Raw genomic sequence first — 5706 nt, forward strand, 5'->3', positions numbered from 1 at the left:
TACTAGTAAATGTTACAATCATAACAAGTACGATTTTACACGAGAGAAATACAAATATATTTACCTAGAACGACAGCAGCGTGTGGCGAAGAATGGTGACGTTTGTGTAGATCTAGCTTATATATACTGCCCAGACGAAACCGGATTAACTGATTTGGCAAGAAATTAAACTAGATTCTTTTGGCGTGAGACAGCAAGCGATGCTGTCGCGCCCGTTCCACGTCAGAGCGCGTCGCGTCACCTATTCTCAGTGTACCTGCTGATTTCGATACGCGTCGCGTCACCTGGCCGTCCAGCTTGTCACCGCTATTGTCCAACGTTTAAGAGGCCGTTTTGTACAGCCGCGCCACTATTATACTTGGCAATAATTAATTGGCCTATGTGTACAAATATCGTTAGTCCAACAGAGGGACTAGCCACCCAATCCACACCCACCCACTGGACCCGCCACTTGCAATATATTGTTAGTCTATTCAGGCGGGACACGAAAGGTGTCAGCATCTACGTAGAGGTCGCAGCGGGTAGCCCCCCCCCCCGCCTTATAAATGGGAGGACAGGGGACGGCTTGGGGGGTCTCCTCGACATAGCTGTTGTGCAAACGGGAGGAGAGATTGTAGCGGTTCCCTACAAAACCTCGTCTTATCGGTACAGTGTACACTTGTACATCTTCTTCGTTAGTTCTTCTTTGATTGATGATTTTTTTATTAATTATTTTTTATTTATAATTGAGACCTATATATATATAATAATAAGAAAAAATAAATAAAGAAGAAAAACGAAGAAGAAGATGTACAAATGTACACTGTACTGCCCGAAAGGTTCAGGAAAAAATGTTCGCGGCCCGGTCTCGGACAATTGGTCACACGTGCAGCTATTGTTCACTTCTCAGATCATATACAACACATCAACATGTGTTGTATATATCTATGCTCAGATCAAGCAATCGTGTAGGCCTACAGGCTACATTTGTAAGCACTTTACGGCAGATGAGGCACGGCGACCTAGAGCACGAATGTAGAGCCGTAATATGTCGTTGTCCAACCTATAATATGTAAAACCGTTGACACAACAATGGAACCCAGCACAAGATTAGGAGTTACATTCCCCTACACCCCACGTACGCTTCTGTCGCTTACATAATTACTGAGTGTATAATATAGACACTATAATATTATATCATATATCTCAGACAACATATCTCATATAATAGACAATCTCTCGTAGAAAACTCTCACAGACAATCTCTCATAGAAAACTCTCATAGACAATATGTGACCCGTGATAGCCAAATGAGTCGGAAGTCGCACAGTATAGCATTCTACTGCACAATCGATTAAAAAGAAAAAAATGTATTTTTAAAAAATTTCGTAAAATTTTTTTTCCACAAAAATTATCTACACTGTTTACTTTTAATCTGTATAATCAAAAATGTCTTAATTCAATTAAAACCTGCTTAAATTGAATAATTTATAATAATTAAGTGTCGGCTAATAATATCAGTGAATGATATATTAGTTTTCAGCCCTTATTTTAGACAATTCTCATGAAATATTGTTAAACTTTTGGGGAACTTTTGGGGGTACTGGGGACGTGCCGCTGGAAGCGGTTTGCGACAGGGTCAGGTTTTTAATGTACCCGAGGCACCCCCCTACCTAGCTCCAAGAAACGGTATTGCTAGGGTTAGAATACCAGTATAGACAATCCGTCGCACAGCCTGGTCGGGCTACCCCCTACCCGGTTCCGAGGCGAGTGCCCCCCCCCCGGGCGTGTGACGTAATTACGGCAGTGTGCTGCATGGCTGCTGTCGTACTGTCGTAAAGGTTTGATGACTATACTGTCGTACACAACAGCGACAACGGGGACCGACAGTTATACTCGCTGTAGGTTGATTGGCAACCCCGCGATAAGACCAGGGCCAAATAAATTCAACTGAGCTACACATAACGAACCGTCCGACGAGGAGACAGCAGCAGATGCGCTTAGTACTGTAGGCCACAGCTATAGGCACTTGAAGCGTTTCAATCGCTAAACAAAGCAGCTTGGGTTGTACGCGCCGCCATTGCTGGTGCGGCTGCACACTGACCACATAAATAATTAGATTATTTATAATATATTACTTTACTTACCACATATTTATGATGTCAGTGTGCAGCCCAGCAGCAATGGCGCGGCGTATGTTTACGATGAACGCTTCAAGTGCTGTGCTGAACGCCGCCCTGCTCTAGCTCTCTCTGCTAATATATATGTAAGTATATCTATAATAATATGTGCATATGTTGTGTGTGTGTGTGTGTGTGTGTGTGTGTGTGTGTGCGTGTGTGTGTGTGTGTGTGTGTGTGTGGTGTGTGTGTGTCGCGCGCGCAAGCGCGCGTGCGATGCGTGCGCGTGCGGTGAGTGTGCGTGTGCGGATGTGTGTGTGTGTGTGGGGGGGAGGGTTTGGTGTGATGTTATGTGTGGTTGGATGTGGGAGGTCGTGTTGGGCTGTGTGTGGGTTGTGTGTTGTGTGTGTGTGTGGTGTGGTGTGGTGATGTGTGTGTGTGTGGTGTGTAATTGAGTGCTCCTCTCTGTCTGTCTGCGTACGTCCTGTTACCGTACGAACGGCATCATTTCCAGGTTCTTAACGGCGCAATTATAAAAAGCTAATATACCTGCTCTTGAACTGCCCACTATACCATATATATAAAATATATATATATGATATCGCTATATCCTCGACACTACTCATCCCGGCGATCTCTTTGGAAATAAATTAATGTTCAGACCGCAATGTCCTGCTAATGAGCAATTATTTCTTGCAGACAATGCATGATACAAGCTTAACCTGTTTCCCCCGTCAGGGTTTAATTACTATGTAACCTTAATTGTACTTAGTCGGAGTATGGGAAAGGCCGTAGGGTGAGGAGTGTTTTTCCTGTTTTTTGCGCACAGCGAAAAACGCGCGATGACCATTATCAACAGCGTGATCCTCTCTCTGATTTTCGCTAACTCTGCTGTAAAGACAGACGTAAAGCAAAACACGAACTAGTGAAGTTACGTATCACAGACGCGTTTATTAGCGCCATGAGCAACGCGACAGTAAGCGATAAGTATCACGCACAACAAGCGCGTACAAATACGTCAACGTAAGCAAAAGGCCGGAAGACAAAGGGCAAACTCCACGACAGATGGCAGCTCTCGCTCGTCAGCTGAATTCAGGAGTATCCTGAGTGTACGAAGGGCACTGCATGCAAGTTGGGCAAAGGAAAGGAGTTGCTGCTCGCTCCATCCACATCCGGTCGCTTATCTCGCGACCTCTTCGGCGCCTTCGTCCCGGGCTCCCGGCGTCTCCGCAGACATGCCTCGTGAAGTCGACGCGGTTTATGGTACGCAAGCGCAGTACCTTCGCGGCAGATAAGTCCATGTCCCCCCTGACCTCTGTTCGACCCTGGCTCTTAGAAGGCTATTTCTGACTAATAGTATAATATAGTATGTATATAAATACTAATATATATAGGGTAGGGTAGGAGTAGGTTAGTCAGAATACTAACGAGCGCAGGTCAAACAGTGGTCGGGGACATAGACCGCTAACGAGCCTGTACCACGGCGCTTCAGTTCTCTGCCAGAAACACGTGCGCTTTGCTCGTCATTATCAGCCCATACCCGATGCAACGAGCGCACTCAAAGAGCGGCCTTCTTAAGATACCGACCTTCTTTATACTAGAAAGAGCATTCTTTATACCGTCCTTGATACGATGCATCACAAGTGCCGGCATCTAGTAATTGTCCCGCCCTCAGTGCTCGTGCGTTGGCATCGTCGGCCCGCGCTAGCTCGGCATGGCCTGGAAACAAACCGAAAAAATACTTAATAAATAAGCTGATACGCAGCCGCGCTACAACTATAGATGTGCAAGTATTAGAAACATAACTGAATGACAATATTGGCTATCTTGTTTTAAGCATTATACAGGAGTAAATAAAAATGATCTATATAATAATATATAATATAAATATAATATAATAATAATATATCTATTATTTCACTCCTGATTATATGATTCTGTTACATAATAATATAGACATTGAAGAGAATTCTTTGCATCATCATCAGGCTATAGGTATGAAAAACTACGCTTTATGCGAGTGATCAGTATAAGCCAGTACAAGATGGTTTCCGATTATTACACATAAACCAAAAACTTAATGTGATGTTATGCTGAGCGTTGACTAGAAATAATACCTACGACGGTATACATGCATTTCTATTGGTGTGGCAATGCGCATAACCGGGATCTTGTCCCCTCTGCAGCATGGTAAAAAATTATCAAAACTCATGATACAACAGAAAATAGATACGTAAGATATTGTAACTTTGTACCACTTGACTTTTTTAACTCGTTGTAACTTGTAACTTGTATTGTAACTTGTACTTTCGGTCAAGTGTGGGAAGCGGCGAACGTACGAGTAAGAAAACCTCCTGACGACTAGCGAAGCGTACGTACCACAGACGGTTTGTATTATGCCAATTCGAATGCGACAGTACAAAGGTTGCGTACAATGCAATAAAACGAGGGCGACGAACGCGGCGTGGCAGAGATCGAACAAGGAAAAGGGAGATTCTCCGCGCTCACCGGGCGCTGGCCCGCCTATATACCGGAGTCCTTGTTGCCCGGATCCTCCGCTCCTTGCGTCGTCACCGCCTCCGTGTCCGCCGGGGCTCGCGCTCGCAGCAGGACGCGTCGTACGTCGACTGCAGGTTTATGATATGGCAGCACCGATTCTACCCGCCACTCAGCTCTCTGCCTCCCAGTGCCACTAAGATCTCACTGCTTCATTATTACCGCCTATACAGTGGCACTGCCCATGCACCGGTTTAGCCGTGTCCCCTTGTAGGACAGGGGGAAGCGTCTCCAGATATATATTATAGCGGCCTACAACTAGCCGCCCTACATGAGCTAGTCGACGGCGAAAGTCGCGTCGGCGTAAGCAATACACCGTACTACCTCTCATAGAGGCACACCGTATTGGCGTCCTCGGCGCTACATCATGCCACAGATGAGCGGCCCTCGACTAATATATTCACTCGGATGAGTATGCGAGGTGACGCCAGATATAGGTTCAAAAGTTGAGTGCGAGTGCGTGACACAGGCCTTTGCGTGGATCGCCCATGAAAATGCTAATTTATTTGATCCGGCGCGCGTGTGGTAGGGGCGTAATTTTCAATGCTCTAAATCTAGCGTTAATGATGTCGCGTATTCTGATTTGCGCCATAGGCGTTTTCGACGCCTTACAATTAGTTCAATTATCCGTATACTAAACTACTCCTAACAAGCACAAACTAACACGCGAACACGATAATTGTGGTTCGAGTAGCAGTGGCGTGTTAGAACCGACTAGTTGCGAGATTTTTGCTCCAGCTAAATATAGTCTCACCTGACAGCGGAAATATCACCGATTACACCACATTAACAAACACTACGATTTATGCAGTTGAAGCATAAGAAAATGGACATGTAACACGCAATTGGCATTTTGAATCGTATCGGAGCAGTGGCAAATGTTAATTGGCGGCTTGACGCTCGTCTCGCATGCGCCGTCCTCGTGGGATGCGTCACTCGCGGAGGCCGACTCATAGTTTGGTGGCTCATTCGTGCCAGGGCCGCAGCGCAGAGGGGGTAGATCAGGGTAGAGGGGTGGTGGTAAAGATCCGGCTGACGTTTACCCGCCCCC

General features: G+C 45.7%; 1 protein-coding gene across 2 annotated transcripts in view; it reads right to left on the reverse strand.

Moving 5' to 3' along the window:
- LOC106813275 (piwi-like protein 1) overlaps nucleotides 1-5706 on the reverse strand; it is a 109766-nt gene that overhangs the window by 56784 nt on the left and 47276 nt on the right. The window lies entirely within an intron of this gene.

This window comes from Priapulus caudatus, unplaced genomic scaffold (assembly GCF_000485595.1).
Source record: "Priapulus caudatus unplaced genomic scaffold, Priapulus_caudatus-5.0.1 Scaffold750, whole genome shotgun sequence".
NCBI classification, from domain to species: Eukaryota; Metazoa; Priapulida; class Priapulimorpha; order Priapulimorphida; family Priapulidae; genus Priapulus; species Priapulus caudatus.